Here is a 17,792-nt window from a genome sequence, read left to right as displayed (position 1 = left end):
AGTTCACTGCAGGAGAAACCTCATCCTGTCCTTCCCTCCCCACCAGTTTGCACACTTGTGCAGGAAATGGGCGGAATAGGTGCTTCACAATCCATTGAGTGATTGGCAGATTTCCAGGCATTCAGCATGGTTCCTCATATTTATACTTTAAATGGCTTGAGTGATACATCTGGGTCAAACTAAATTGTGCATTAGGAATGTTACTTTTAAATTGTCAGGTAGACAGATGCATCTTCTGCTCTTGCTCTTTCCTCCAGAAATTCTCTTCACCTGCCTTCCTCTCTCTCATGACAATATAAAGAAAATAAGATGTTCCAGGTTTTGACTGTAGATTCTCTTCAACCTATGCCAGTCTCACTCTTTGATCTTCAGTACAAAACCTTAATTCATTTCTGATATCTTCACTGATTCAAATAAAACACCAAGTTAATAATTAATTCACAGTACCACTCTTCACCTGTTCAGGGTTGGTGGTTTCTAATGGGTAACTATTAACTTAGTGAAGACAGTGGGGCCTGGCCCTTAAAGCACTTTGGTCCAAGAGGTACAAATGATATCACAAAGCATCTCAGGTATAATAATGCATTTCCTTCTTGTGATGGGGTGTACCAGACCTTCATGGCCTCCTGCTGTAGGCTCTGCTGCACCACACCCCAGAAAACAGTTCTCTGAGAGGAGAAGAGTAGCCAATTTGGGATCCAGTGAGATCAAGGCTCAGGAGGCCTAAATAAAAGGAGTTGCTTTCAGCAAGTCAGTTCCTGGCTGGAGCCAGAGGAGTGCACAAGGATGTTCCCTAGGCTACATCCAGAAGAACCAGGTCGGGCCGGCTGCTATCAGTGGCAGAAGTCCAGAAGGAACCCTGCTGATTTAATTTCAAAGAGGAAATTGTAAAAGCATAAGAAACTTATTTATAACGGGCCCTGAAGGGCAAGGACTGAGTGACCTGGCCGGAAGGCTGACCCGCCAAAATAGGCTGACTTCTGCGGGGAGTGCTAGGAGACAAAGAGAATGACATCACTGCTTCTGGACAGCAAGGGGATGCTCAAAAGGTAAGTGCAACCCACCACTGTTCTGTTCTTATTTGAAACTTCCATAATTCCATGTTTGTGTCCATCCATTTATTTTCAGTTTTCAACTTAAATGTTGTGACATCAAATGTTCCAGCTGCATGGAGGCTAGGCAAAACTACGCTTTCATGTGTACAATTTTACCATATTAGATTATATATTGTTTTTGTAAGCATAGTTACTGTTCACTGGACATGGAGGTTACCAAATACTTAATTTAGAGAACTAAAAGTTTTGAATATTTTTCATAGTGTTTACTGATTTTAAAACTATGTTGTGAAATAAAAAAAACACAGAGTTCAATTGGCTGTGATTTGTGGGGTCAAATTATTCTATATTACTAAGTATTAAGATAAATCTCAGTATTTCAAATTTCATCAAAATATTCAGCAAAAATATTAATCTGTTTGGTTTGTGAATGTTTTGCTGACCAAAATGGAGGATCTGGTTATAATTAGTTTTATTCATAATATATAGTTCAATCTGCTATTGGTGGCAACATAACGTGAGAACAGACATAGTATATCAGACTAAAGGTCCATCTAACCCACTATCCTGTCTTCTGACGGTGGCCAGTGCCAGGTGCTTCAGAACAGGTAATCATCAAGTAATGCACCTCCCCATTCCCAGCTAGGGAACCACCTGTCACTGCTCCCCCGGCTGGACACTCACCAGACTGCTGTATTTGAATCCCAACACTTGACCTGGGTGTTTTCAAATTTCCCTTGCTTTGAGTAGGATCTCTTTCTTTGGTCTCTCTGCATCACTGGCAGGTTGAGGGCATCAGACTCCTGAACTACTACTGAAATAAGGCAGTGGAAAAATGACGCTGAACGTTGAAATGATTCTATACTAATTATTTTGGGTTATTTGAACAGACAGACTGTTGTGGTTTCAGGAATGTTGAAATATTTCATTTGTATTAAAAATGTAGAAATGAAATGTTTCAACACTTCTAGATCTTTTAATTTTTTAAAATATATGTTTCATAGAAAATTTTGACTTTTCATCCAGTTTTAGAATGAAAAAAGTTGGAATTTCCCACAGGATAGACATTATGAATTTTTTTCAGCTCTGACTTAGATTGATGGAGGATCTGCCATCTCCCTAGGTAAGTCGTTACAATAAATAATTACCTTCACTGTTAAAAAACTTGCTCTTTATTTCTATTCTGAATTTGTTTAGCCTCAGTTTTCAACATCTCTCTTCCATGTACGTATTTGCAGACTGTTATCAAGTCATCCTTTAACCTTCTCTTGAAGAAACTAAATAGACTGAGCTTTTTAAGTATCTCACTATAAGGTAGGTTTTCAAGGCCTCTCACCATTCTTGTAGCTCTTTTATTGAACCCTTTACAGCTTCTCAACACCATTTTTGAAGTACAGACACCGGACATGGACACAGTATTCCAGGAATGATTTCATTAATGACCAATACAGAGGTAATTGAATCTCTTTACTCGTACTTTATGTTCCTCTCTTATACATCCAAGGATTGCATTCATCCTTTTAGCTGGAGCATTGCACTAGGAGCTCATGTTCAATTAGTGATCTGCCATGACCTATAAGACCTTCTTATAAGGGGGGAGTCGATGGGGGGTGGGGGAAGAGGGGCACATGCAGCAGGGTACGTGGGGGCTGTGTCTCGCTACACAACCAACTAAGGAGCTGGTGAAGTGGAACGCCGGGGAACTGGCTAGCTGGCATATCACCAGTTGGAAAACCAGGAAGCCTGGGAGCAAGCTTGCCAGCTGGCTGGCTAGCTAATGGGATTGCAGGAAACCAAGAAAGGAGAGTGGGTGGGACGTATCTGCTTCTGATTTAAAGTTTCAGTGGAATTGTTACATTTCCATGGAATATTTTGATTCTGTCAAAGCAGTACTTTTCTGAATGGGAAACTGTTTTGTCAGAATTTTTTCGACCAGCTTTCCCTGTAGTGTTTGTTCCTAGATATATGACCTTGTATATGGCTGTTAAAATGCATATTGTTCAAAAGAGCCCAGCTTCTGTAGTGATCCAGCTCAATATCGATAACTGACATGTCCCCATCATTACTAACTGCTCCACCAAGTTTTGAAAATTTTGCCGGGAATTATTTTATATTTTCTTCCAGATGTTGAAGAGCATTGTGCCAAGAACAGACCCTTGGTGGACCCAACTAGAAACACCTGCATAGGATGACGGTTGTACATTTACTGTTTCTTTTTGAGATCTATCAGTTAATCAGTTTTTAATCCATTTAATATGGGCTTCATTGATTGTGGATTGTGCATCTTTTTTTTAAATTAGACTTATTCCCACATGACATTCTATCACAGTTATCTTTATCAACCAAAGTTGCTATCTGATCAAAAAATATACCAAGTTTGATAACTTGCTGTCCATAAAACAATGTTGATTGATATTAATTATGTTCCATTCTTTAATTCATCATTAATTGTATCCTATATCAACCTCAGTATGATTTTAACCTGGGGTGAATGTCAGGCTAAATGACCTATCATTTATGACCCAAGTCATCCCACTTACTATCTTTAAATATTGGCACAACTTTAGCTTTTCTCCAGTTCTCTGGAATTTCCCCAGTGTTCTAAGATTTGTTAAAAATTAATAACCATGTTTCAGAGATCTCCTCAACTATTTTTAATACGTTTGGTTGCAAGTTATCTGGGCCTGCTGATTAAAAAGTATTTAATTTCAATGGTTCCTTTTTTACAACTTCCATAGTTACTGATGCACTAGAAAGTATTTCATTATCAATTTAAGATATGAATATATCATCCTGTATCTTTCCAAATTCAGAACATAAACAAAGATGATTTGAAGGTCTTGGGTTCCCTATGAGAGAATTTTGTATATTTATTTTTTCATTTCTATTCTTTGTTATTAGAGCAGGTTGGATTTTTTTTTCACATATCAGCAGAAACTCGGGAGAGGGGGAGAAAATATTGACTTTTTTTGATAAAAGCAAGAAACAAATTTAGAAAATTCACTATTTCTTCCTCTGTTCTCTGGCTAGCACAACTTATTAACTATTTGTTAATGCTGACAGTGCCATTGGCATTGCACAAGACAGATGGGAACAGGCACTGTACATGTAAAACAGACAAAGAATATGAGATTCACTTGGGAGGGCCAGATGAAGGTGTTAAATCTATTTTTGGTGCTTCTCTTGGAGGCATAATATCATTGTATTTCCATTAAGGATACAGCTGTCTTGTCCTTATTAAATGAGACAAACTCTGTGTGAATCAAGGCTTATGCCAAAAGAGTCCTCTGTTTTAAGTCCACATTATGAATACAACGGTTCTCGTAAAAGGAGAGGATGGAGATTTCTTCACTGTGACCTCAACAATTCAACCTGCTCTTCCAGAAGAATGTGCAGGTGGCTATGCACACTGTAAAATCATAACCTTAATACACATGCATTTGGGAGGGAAGGATTAGCCCTAAATGAAAACGCAGAAAAGTTTCAGGAAGGTGGTTGGGGGGGAAAGTCACATACATTGCGAGCAGGATCGTATCTGTGCCTCTACCTGTAATGGGGATTTATGTTTCAATGGAAGTTTTCTCATTGACATCAGCCCGATATAGCTAAAGTTCTGTGTAATAAGGTAACTATCCCCTCTAAGGGTTATGTTGAGTGGATGAAGGCCTATGGAAGAAGAGCAGAGACAGGTATTAGGAGAGAGGAAGATGGTCCTGGGGGAAACAGTTAATGCTGGGGAAGACCCATGCTGCTGTTTTATGCTCCCCTCTTTCCTAGCCAACTGTCACAAGCCCTGGGAAGGAGGGCACCATATATGTGGCCTCCTCTCTCATAACATGCAGGGACACCAGTGGGGGAAGGATGCTGGCTGACCTCTCCCAGCCCTGGAGAGAAAGGACTAAGTAAAGAGCGGTCAACTAGGATAAGTTGTTTTAATGCTGCAGCTGGTCTCAATTAGCACAGCTCCAAGAAGGAGGGTTACCTAACACTGGAAGATCTACAGAGCCTACCCTTTACTCGAAGCAAAAGCTTGATTAACATCAGACTCTATGGAGACCTAACTTCCACTGCAAGAGATTAACATATGGGGATCAAAATGCCGAGGGCTAGAGCCAATCCAAATTTGTGTCACAACACTTTTTTAAAACTGAAAATTGCTTTTTTTTTCTTCTTCAAAAAATTCAAATTTGTCATGAAAAGTTTTTAACATTATCAAAATTTTCTATTTTTCTCAGATACTCTTTACCAAACTTTTACTGAAGACAGTATAGAGGGTAGTTTTTAACCAATAACCTATGTTTTCTCACTATAAACCAGGCTTTTGGTAAACAAAAGATTTTAGAAATGATTTTGATAAAAATGTTGATACAAATTTCTATAAAAAAAGATTGTGGTAAATATAAAATGGGACCAGGTCAAAACCTGCAAAACAGAAGTAATGTGATTTTTTTTTTTCCAAATCACTTTCCCCTTTTCCACTGCTGACATTAGCGTGAGAAACAAACAGCATGTCTTTGTTTACTGATTTATTCCACCCCTCAGTATACCACATATACACTTAGTTACAAGCAGATTTGTATAATCTTTACCCCAATCACAAAGCTGAGTATAAATATTTGCCTAAATCTTGAACTAGCTATGCCTAGCAACTCAAATCAGTTTTATGAGCATGATACTGTAGTATTTACTCAATCAATTATGTTACCTATCTATAACCTTTCCTCAAACTGTAGCAAAACAACAAAGAACAGGTAGACCATATTAACCAGTCCCTTAAATATGAGTGTTAAGGACAGACCATATTGCCTAGATTTTTCATACAAATTACAGAGTTGTGGAGGATAACACACACACACACACACACACACACATTAGTTTTGGGACATTTGATTTAAAACACATTTTCTTCTTTGAAACCCTTTGATATATATGCCATATGTGTGCCTTGTCCTGTCACAGTTTTTGCACACATTATAACTATCCAGTCACATACTATTACACGTGAGCATGCACAGTTCCTATAAAAGTAGCCTACATCTTTTCTCATGATAATACTCCTTTGTGCTCTCCTGGTATTACTGAGCATGCTCACTAAACTTGCCAGGCATGGAACAGCCCATGCTCTCACTTTTCCTGCAACTCTGGACTTATGACAAACACCCTCCTCCTGAGCTCCTCCATCTCTTTCCTACAGGTGTCATTGGTTTTAAAAAAACAAAAGTCCAAACAAAACAATTGGATGTCAAAGCAGGATATGCACCCAGAGTGCCTGTCTTGGGTTCAATCCCCAGCACCACCACGATGGTTACAAATCATGTTCCTCTGCACGATCTTGAGCTGGAGGAGCCACAAATCTCCTAGTCCTGTGTACAGGCAAGGGAATTGGTGGACATGGCCCACACAGTGCTAACCATGCATATAGTCACTTCCATAAATGCAACATGCATGGTTAATTACTTGCTGCTTATTTCGTTTTTTACAGAACATTACATATACAAATTGCTAGCTGAGGCATATATTTCTCACAAGTTGAGGTAGGCAAAAGCCTAGATTTGAAAAAAAAAAAAGGTTATTCTTTTTCCTCATTAAATAACTTCAGTCACACTTGGTCAGAAGTTCATATTAGCAAAATATGTGTCCTCTCTTGTTCAGTGGATAGGCATGGATATCAGAGACATTAGCTGAAATACGTTTTGTGCAAAGCTATTGCTAAATAAGGATGTTTCATAGAATATATCTTGGTGGTGGTGTAACCCACAACCTTTCCTGCTGTATGAAGTTAATATGGTTATGTCTCTGGCGGTAATAAAGCTACATGGTGCCTATGTTACCTTGACAATACAGCTTTCATCTCTGCTGTCTAGAGGTCACAGAAAATGACATTTCAATTCATCAAATAAAACCGCCCTGCTCCCTAGGGCAGAGTTTATAGCTGGTAGGCCAGTCTCTGATATGCAGTGGATAATAATCAAAATGAGTATAGGAGTTTGAAAAATTACAGTTTACTTATAACTGTTAATTGTAGGGTTTTGTTCCTCTTTGTTTTAATTACAGAAATCTACATAAGAAGAACCATTTATTAACTGCATTCAATATCAATCCATGAACACACAGATTACATGCTTTTTGTTCTGGTTGAGCTAAGTAAGGAATATGTTCCAGTAGTGTGTCACTGAAAAAGAGGGGGTGGATGCCTAAAAAATGGCATTCTTTTACTAGGGGAATCTTTTCTTCTTGCATTAAGCTGATACCTTGATCTGTCAAAACCATGAATACACTTTTGATATTTAGGGTATAGGTCAGCTACTATATAGGTCCCTGAAGGCTCGTTCCCTGGTTCAGCTGCTAGGAATTGGGTAACCATTGTATACTCTTAAATATTTTTCAGCATTTTTAGAATGTCACTGCTCTAGTTTAGAGAGACGCCAAACTATTTTATACTTCTTTTCAGCTCTTGGAACTTGAACCGGTGAGATGCTAAGAGCTTAGAACTACCACTGAAATCTATGTATTCAGCACCTAATAGATGAGGGACCTATGTGGTCAATAGGCAAGTGCTTAAGTAATAATAATTATACATAGCTCTTATATAGCATTTTCCATCTGTAGATTATTAAATCTTCACATTTTACTCATGGGAAAATTGAGGCATTGAGTTGTGAAATGCTCTCTCAAGATCACTTTTATGGCCAGTAGTTGAGCTGGGAATGAAACCAAGTTTTCCAGAATCCCAGTCCGGCCCCCTGTCCAATGGATCACATAGCTCCCCCTACCTTCTACTGTAACGTTCCCTTACTTAAATTTTTTTTAAGTGTCAGAATATCAAATTAAATATATATGCAGCAGATTTGCCTGACTAATAGCCAGATTGTGCCACCCTTACTCACATTAAATAATATCTTACTCCGGAAGTCATCCCATTGATTATAAATGGGACACTTATGGGGTTATAAAATGTGACATCTTTTGTGTAAGGTACTACCTAATCTGAGCAAGGGCTAGTCTTCATTTCAAACTTAACTTGAATTATAACTAGAAAGTTGCCACTCAGTTGAGTCCTGTGCACACACACAAACTCTTAATTCAAGTGTGGTGGTATTTTGAGCACCAGTTGACTCCTTGTCAGGGGATATACGCTCAAGTTAGCACAATTTGTCAGCTACTAACATGACTACTGTACAGTGTGTCAACTTGAGTGCGACTAATCCTCCACTGCCTTCCCACAATTCCCTCCCATGTACCTAGGAAGTTCAGACAAATTCCCCCACAATTCACCAGAAAGAATTCATACAACAGTTCAGGTTGTTCCACCACAAAGAACCATGGGATATGCCCTCAAAAGTCCTAACACCTCACAAAGACAAGTGCATCAACAATGTAGACAAAGCAGCTCTAGTGTTATTTTGCAATGTGGCTATTCTCACTGAAGCTAGGCTAGCTCCAAAGGAGTAACATGCTTGTAGATACTCAAGTTAACTGTGAAGTGAAGACAAATCATATGATTGGCAGACTCTGGCTCTAAATTAAGGTTTTACTTAATGCAAGCCTGTTTCACTCAAAATCATCTCCATAAATATCTGTGAATGTCAACTTTACAGAGAATAAATGTTAATAGATTTACCTGACTAAAATAATGTTTGTGGGAAACTGGAGTTCAGTAAATCTGCATTTTGTATTTCTAACTATAAAACAATATATCCATTTATTTCATGATTCTAAAAACATCATGTAAACATTTTGAAAAGAATAAAAGAAAGGTAATTATTAGAACTGGGGAAAGAATGCAACACTTCCAGCAGGAATATGTTAGATATTTTAAATGAATTACAAGCCTTGATAAAGTTATCTCTTTTGTGTTCACTTTCTGCAAACATTTGTGAAAGTGAAATTAACTGGCATAAATATTCCCAGAAAACAAACATTAAATTTACACATGTAAGTATTCTCTCCACAAGTGTCTGTTAAAACATCTAACATCGGCAACCTTTGGCATGTGGCCCGCCAGGGTAAGCCCCCTGGTCGGCTGATTGCAGGTCCCACTGGCCGTGGTTCACTGCTCAAGGCCAATGGGGGCTGTGGGAAGTGGTGGCCAGCACATCCCTTCGCCTGCACCGCTTCCTGCAGCCCACATTGGCCTGGAGTGGCGAACTGTGGACAGTGGGAGCTGCAATCTGCCGACCCTGCGGTCGTGGCAGGTAAACAAATCGGCCCGACCTGCCAGGGGGCTTACCCTGGCGGGCCATATGCCAAAGGTTGATGATCCCTGGACTAGTCATAAGTAAGCATCCTGAGTTGATTTTTGTTTTCAAATCCAAAGAGTAAAAAAACATAAATTTTCAAACAAGTGTATTCAAGAAAGTTAAAATCCATTTGCAGATATTCTGTGGTTAAATTCATTTAGGAATCACCCATTGAATCAATGGCAGAGCTCCCATTCACTTCAATCGTGCAGGATCAGGACCCAAATGCATTTTCCATTCTCAGAAGAATGGTGCATTTGGAGTGTCCAGTTGAAATTATGGCTTTGGCTGCTATAGGTTGATGCAATAGGGTGTGTTAGAATATAGATATGCAGGCCTGCCTGTAAAGGCCTATACTTTAAGAAGTTAGGTGTATTTTTATCACTTAGCTTGTTACAGAGTTATAAAACCACAAGAATCAAAAGAATCAAAACCACAAGTCTGCCTGTGTATGGGCCTTCTCTCACTAGGATAGTCTAAGGCTTTTTTCTTAGGCTAAGGCCTTTGACTAAGCAACAAGGGCAGCCATAAACTGGGAAGCGAATGGTCACATCCTCACATTCCAAACCAGTCACATTGAAATAAGGTGGTATAGGACTGTTAGGAATACAATCCTGTCCTGATAGTGCCCATCACCACCAGATAAAGAAACAGATCTTACGAAACAGATCTTATCTTCTAGTGGAGACCAGCCCCTTCTATGGATATTGCTGAACAATTGTGCCACAAATAACTTTTTATCCTTAGCTACAAAAATCCTCCAGAAGAGAACTTTTTTTTTTTTTTTGCCTTTGGAATGCACCAAAATGCAGGTATTTAAAACTAAAAAATATAATCCAGAAGAAGATATTACTGTAAAGGCTTTATCCATCTCCTTTTACAAATAACTCAGTTCAAACACTGGCAAAAAGATTATTTCAGACAGTGGCAAGCATTTGGCGTTACCTAAATGTATCAGATTAAGAGGTTCACTTCAAAAGAATTTTTTTAATGACATTTATATTAGTTTTACAAATGATCAATATCAGCAAACAATAGGACACAACTGGATTTTGTTATATTCTGGGATCAAATACGTATTGACAACAGTATACCAGCAGGAAATAAATACATAGTTTGCTACTATATGCTTATATTACTGAAGTATGTAGGTTTTAAATAAGTTGCATGAAAAGTCTGATATACCATACTGGCACAATAATTACAGGGTTCCCTAAATAATATCTCTTATTATTTGTTTTCTGTGTACTGTGCCTTTTAAGTAGAGAGGAGTCCTGCTTCTGCAGAAAAGGAAACTACCATTTTCTTGGTGGATGGAAAAGAAACCACCCAAGATTTTGTCATTTAGACTCATTAATAGTTAAATAATCAACTTTTCAATGTCTTTGCAGACTGGGGGCCAGATCACCTGGTAAATCACCTGATGATCTGGCCCTCTGAATTCTCTACCTCAGATACAAAGGTTCAGACATGTTTTTCAAGCACTACTAATAAAACCATTATGGCCCCCTGTTTATTTAACAGTGTTTATACATTTGCTCCAATGTAAGACCTCTGGACACTTATGCACATGCTTAACTGTAAGCATGTGAATATCCCTGTGAAGTCAATGAGACTACTCACATGTTTAATTTTGTGTATGTGTAAGCATCTGCAGGAACAGGGCCTAATACTTCATTCCAAATCTTAATTAGGTGAGATTGTGAATAGATGACTTACATTTGTGTATTTCTTTTAGCATCTCAATATTAATGTTCTCAAATTTTTCACTTTATCTTTAAGTTATTATGTTTCTATTACTACATTATTCTGACTGTTACATTTTATTCCTGCCTTGAATTTATGGATTCTCTTCCACCTAGGACACAGTACATGCTTCCAATGCAGTTGCATTCTCATTATTATTCTCATCACCATTAGTAATGGATTAACTATCATTCTCATCACAAAAAACAAGTTCATTATCTGATAAGACAAAAATTTCTTCTGATACATCAAGAGGTATTTGATATGCCTTATTTATATTCTCAATAGGCCTCTCTCCGTCACTTGCTGGATGAGAATTATCCTTCCATAAGTAAATTGTCATTCTACTCATTACTCCATTCTGATTGAGGTTTTTTTTCTTCTTCTTTGCAACATGGGATCCTTACTTGTTTTTTGCCTTCCTTCAGTTAATTGGTTTGCGACTCGTGAGAAGCAGTAGTTGATCCATCCTTGAATATATAAAGCAGGTTCTATTTTTATATGAACTTCATGTCTAGCAATAATTTAAATAGAAAAAAACTGATTCTATATTTTTTTAAAATAAATAGATTAGTTAATGTAAATATATATTTATTTGCTGAAATTATTTAATACTGCACATGAGGTTCTGTGTCCATATTAACTCCATAACAGGCCTCAGTTGTGGAATTCATGCTAATCATGACCTTAATGGAGCAAAGTTTTTGTGTTTGTTCTTTGGTTTCATTTCAGAAGATGGGAAGGATTTTGTTGTTGTTGTTGTTGTTCTTGTGGATCTAACATTTGAAATCACTTCTATTAAAATTATTCCATTGATTCTAGTGCCAGCATTTAATTAACTGCCACTTATTTGCCATCCTTTTTAAATATATGGAGCACATTTAAAATATATTAGATCATATGTTTTCTTAGGAGACATGCTGTCCTGTTCTTCAGAGCTGGAAAAAACTGCAGACAACCATAGAAAGTAGTAATGGTGGAAGAGGAGAAGGGCACATGTTACTTGCCCATCACATACTGCTGCTAAAGTAACAAAGGAGGATGTGAACAGGCCACTGAAGGAGGAATCAGGACTGTTGTTCTATTCCCCCTAGCATGAAAACATGATGTACAATATTTTTGGAATATGTACATATTACTTTTCAATTAGGAACACAGTCTCTGACTCTCCTGCTACTGCACTGGGCAAGGGAAACACATGCTGCAGTATTTCAAAGTCAGTTGCTCTGCCAGTATGGTGTGCTCTGTTCAACCCGGTCCCTGATTATCAAAGTCAGAAGAGTCCTATACATTTAGGCATACAAAGAGTAGAGGCAACATAACAATTATTTTAAGAAATCATTCTGATTGTCTAATAATATGTTACATTAGCATCCAAATATGCTGGCTACTATACAGATATATAGGGAGACAAAGTCCTTTCCTTGAGGAGATTGCAATTTAACATGACCAAAAACAGATGTGTGTGTGTGTGTGTGTGTGTGTGTGTTTATTTAGTTGTAAGAGAAAACAGAAGCTCAGAGAATAAGTGTTATTGTCGCAATATGCTGCAACAAAAAAGAGACATTTAAGAGGGAAGGAGCGTGGGAGGAAGATTCAAACCAAAGTCCTGATAATGAACACTTCCAAACTTTGGAAAGTTAGGATCCAGATCTAAACATTGCAGCTCAGGGCCATCTCTCAGAAGCAACAGCGGACGTAGTAGAAACATTTCTTTCTTCTATACTTTGACGACAGTGGAGGCAAAAACAGTGGTGTCAAAACCCATCGGAGCAGGAGTTGTGTATGACCCATGTCCAAGGGCTTGAACCCAACTATGGATTAGGAAGAAGTAAGAACTATACTTCAACCACAGACAATAGCGTGACAGATGACAAATCAGAAATTTTGTTGTTATGATATTTTTCACAGACCCACCCATTGCAGCTGCTTTTTAAAATGATTAAGAAAAAAATGTAAACTGAAGCGTGGAGTAAGCCAGGTGAAAATAATGGTGCTAATTAGATGTAAATCCATGCACACTGTGTTCCAGAGTATGCCAGTTTTATTCACATTGGTAGTACCATCTTTCTCAAATAGTCCCTGTGATGGGTTAGTCTGCAATGCTCCCTCTTACCCAGTCAATTACATTAGAAGTGTTACTTTTTAAAAATCTATTTATCTGGCTCCTTTGGCACTCGAGGATGCCCTGACATGACTTCTGATCTGCCAGGAGGTGATCATCATGTTATCCAGCTATCGTTGGCCCCTGCTGCATTACAGTAACGATAACTTGCATCAGTAACAAGTTCTTGGTGAGAGGATTTAATGGGGACCATTTTCCTTCTCTTGGCCTATTTTTAAAGTCCCTTTGTCTGGAGGATTTCCTTGTGCTTTCATCTTCCTGCAAACATCCTATTTCCATTATGGAAAATATCAGGTTGCAGTTCGCTTATGTACTTTTTGCTAATCCATTTTCTGGGTGGGAATCCAGCATGCTTTCTCTATGCATATAGAAACCTCTGAACCTAGGGGTAAAGCTCCTGGCAATCACTCTTCAGAGAGGGGCTAGGAAGAATAAGGTCCTGCTCCTCCTGGCCCGTTAGTGTATGCTTTGCAGTCTCCATTTCTTAGTATGGAACACATTTCCAGGAAGTCCTTTTACCCAGTATCATTCTGTTCTCTTTGATAATTCTGCATGAAAGGGCTGCTTGTTGTTTCCAGTTCGGTCACCCTGATTTCTGCTAAATTAGATCTATCACCCAGCCTGAGAATGCTTGATGAGTTATCTGTTTTTAATTTGACACCACTTACACAGCATAAAGAGCCTGCCTGCATGCTGAGAATTAACAGAGGTGGTATTCCTTGCCAAATGCTGTTCAGAGCGCCTACGTCTGAGCTCTGAAAACTGTGTGTGCAATGGAGGAAGGGGGGAAAATAGATTGCGTTGCCATCAGTTTGCTAGTCTTCTGATATTTCCCTACATTTTGCATCTTGCTTCTGGGAGGGTTAAGAGACATGACAATATGATCTGATGTCCAGTATTTATCATTTTCAAGGGCCCCAGTCATTGACCAGGATCCCTTTGTGTTAAGCATGGTACAAAGACAGAACAAAAAGACAGTCCCAGACCCAAGGAGCTTATCAAGCTGCCAGCAAGCCCCACCACCCCAAGCTAAAACTTTTGCTTACCCCAGCAGTTTTCTTTTCTTAAAGTTTTGTTAATCTACTGCACTGTGACATAATGCACAAAATGCAATAGCAAAGAAATCTACAAAGAATACACTAAACATCACATGTCATCCTTAAGAGCCTAAATGCTGGAGTTGGGAGTGGCAGAAAGAAAGTAATATATATATATTATATTATTATATATATTTATTATTATATATAATATATATATATATATATATAGTATATATAGTATTATATATATATATATATATATATATATATATATATATATATATATATATATACATATATTCTTGTTTAAAAGAAAAACACACAGGAAAGGGTGAGAGTGACTAGAGTTTCATGGTGGCAGGTGAATGTTTGGATCTTCTCTTTAAATGAGGATGCTATAGAAACTGGTATCCCCAAGTGATATCTTACACTTTCTCAAAAATATGTTTAGGAGAAGAAAAAGAAAAAACCTCAGCAAATGTTAATGCGGGAGCTACTTATGGCACTATTTCCAAAAAATTCAGTCCTAACTCTAGAAATCATCTGAGTTCATCACTAGCCATAACTTTTTATTGGATGGTATTTACAGCTACTTTGAGTTACTCATCAGAAAGTATAATCTGCATTTAGACATATTCCTATGGAAACAATCAACTATGCCTGTCAGTCAGAGTGACAACTCCACAGTTACAGTTTAAGAGTCACACTAGGGAAGGAATTAGAAAAGGAATGAAATGTACTGTTCTGTGAGTGTGGGAGTGTTATAGTTTGACTGCTCAACTGCTAACCCACATATTTCTTTTCTGGCACATAAACTCTAGACTCAGCTGTTTTTAGTCCACTCTCATTTTTTTAAAAAATAAGCCCTGAAATGTTGACTACAGTAACTTAGGACCTGATTTCAAAAGGGGCATCAAATCCATTTTGTGGTAATGAATAATTGTGTGGTCAATGGAAGTTCCTTAGATATCTATCTACCTGATTTTTTAAATATTTTTTTTTTGTAGATTAACCACTACTGGACATCAGTTTCAGCTGAAAATCTGTGCCTCAGAAATTAGCCCACATCTGTAAAAGCAGGCCCATAGAGTAAATTTTCTTCACCTGCATGAATCCGAGCAATAAGGACTTATGCATGTGGGGGTTTTTTTGTTGTTGTTGTTGGTTTTTTTGGCAAATTGGGGAGGCACAATTCACATGGGTACCTACTCCCTGCAGCAGTGACCACAGCTGGAACAGTCTCTAATAGTTTCTCTATTGCACTTGCCTGGAGTTTTAAGTCGGCAGGATCCATGTAATCATAGGGCCTATGACCCACCCCAGCTCACCCTCCACACATTTATTTGTGTCAGTCTGTATAGGACAGACTCAAACGCATCACCTTTAGAAAACAGGTGAGTGCCTGTGCACTCATGCCAGAGAAAAGTCCCTCCTCTCCACATTGCAGCCTCACCAGAGAGCAAAAGAAGTACAGAGGCCCATAGAAAGTCTTGACATCTTAAACATGCAATATTGCCTCACAGTATTATTCCCAAATATATGCTACTAGCTTCCAAAGGGAAAGTGAGATCAATTGAAAATATCATTAAATATTCCCTAGATATTCCCTACATAGAAAGTTCCTCAGCTATGGCCAAAGAGCACACAGTTTAGGTTGGTTGGCCGGGGGAGGGGGTGGGGGAGGTTGTAAAAAGTTGTCAAAACATTCTCATTTGTAATTTCTTGACCCCAAGACAGATCTTTGTGGCTGTCTTATGAGCCTGGAGGCTACTCTAGAGCAGTGGTTCTCAAAGCCGGTCCGCCGCTTGTTCAGGGAAAGCCCCTGGCGGGCCGGGCTGGTTTGTTTACCTGCCACATCCGCAGGATCGGCCTATCGTGGCTCCCACTGGCCACGGTTCACCGCTCCAGGCCAATGGGGGCTGCAGAAAGCGGCGCGGGCCGAGGGATGTGCTGGCCGCCCTTCCCGCAGCCCCATTGGCCTGGAGCGGTGAACCGTGGCCAGTGGGAGCCACGATAGGCTGTGATAAATATAGCATTTTCCTGCAATATCTTTGAGAAATCTTACTGTATTAAGTTTGTGTATCATTGTGGGATAGGAACTGTATGTTCTTCCATGGGAAAGGTGGACCACACGTCTTCCAGGAACTAAGAACAGTGGGGGATGACTAGATAAATTCCCTCACGTTGCAACACCTCCAGAGAGGTACCACTTCTTGGGTAGGCTGCCTTTACCAGTTCAGAGTAGATTATCCAGAGTCCAACAGGTAAAGAAAGGACTTGTTGATAAACAGTCTGAGTTTAAACTGACTCAGGGCCTTCATTCTGATCTAGCAAATTGCCAGGATCTTCTGTCCAAGGGGAGGGCCCTAATTCTTAGGGAAGGGTTGGAAGGATTGATATCTGCCAGAGACCATTGTGGAGACATCAGGGTGATCTCTGGTAAGCTTCTTAGCATGCATGTAGTTTCTTTTATTATTTTAATGTCTTCTCTACAGTGCTTTTACCTTAAGAATAAATATGCTTGCTTAAAAAGAACTGATTTGTTCATAGCCTTTCAAGAGAAAGCAAAGAATAGATCAGGAGTTCCCAAACTTGCTTTAGGGTAAACCCCTGGCAGGCCGCAAGATGCTTTGTTTACCTGAGCGTCCGCACGTACGGCGGCTCGTAGCTCCCAGTGGCTGCGGTTCGTGGCTGACCCTGAACAAGCTGTGAACCAAGTTTGGATACCCCTGGAATAGATGCTGGCCTGTTTAGGCAGTCTGGCTTGCTGGGATTATCACAGGGTGAGCAGGGAACAGTGCAGCCTGGAAAAACCCTGATCAGGAGAGAGACAGATGGCCAAGGAGAGGTGATGATTGTGGAGCCTGGAGCCTAGAATGGATGCCCTTGAGGGACCAAAGAGTGGGTTACAGGTGCAGTTGCCCTGCATTGTAACAATGGTTAGTCAACAGTTTAAATCCATTCACAAAATTAAGAATATTTTTACCAATTACTTTTTTTTAATGACCTTCGAACAAAATACATCCAGAGTCATTCACTCATCTGACCTTGAGAGCTTTTAGGTACGTTTTTTGTTTTTGGGTAGGTAATTATTTTCTTCCTTAAAGACACACATTTTTGCTGAACTCATAGAAAAGACAAAGAAGCCTGTTTTGTGGATTTTGTGCATTGTTTTTTGGATATTGCTAAGGCTTTATTTTAGATATCTGCTCTTAGCTATAGTCTCCAAACAGATACTGATATGAAACTTCTTAGATTTGATTGTGTTTCAATACTGCATTTACTAAACAAGCTGTATTGTTTGTAGCAAACACTAAAAGATGTTATTATGTTGCTATAGCATTCTTTACAATTATGGATTTCATGTCCCCTAATTTCAAGAAGTTTTACTTGGATTATCACATCATAAGATTTTTCCCCTATTCTGTTCTGGCAAAAAATGATTCTTTAATGATTCAAATATTGACTTTTTTTAAACAAGTGTCAGTAACAACTCTGTTTTGCCCACATTCAGGTTATGCATATACAGCACACCATGCTATTTATATTTGAGTAATTTTCAGTAGTGAAATTGCATCTCCTTTTT

This window comes from Natator depressus, chromosome 1 (assembly GCF_965152275.1).
Source record: "Natator depressus isolate rNatDep1 chromosome 1, rNatDep2.hap1, whole genome shotgun sequence".
In the NCBI taxonomy this organism is placed as follows: domain Eukaryota; kingdom Metazoa; phylum Chordata; order Testudines; family Cheloniidae; genus Natator; species Natator depressus.
Note: the sequence above shows the minus strand (reverse complement) of the source record.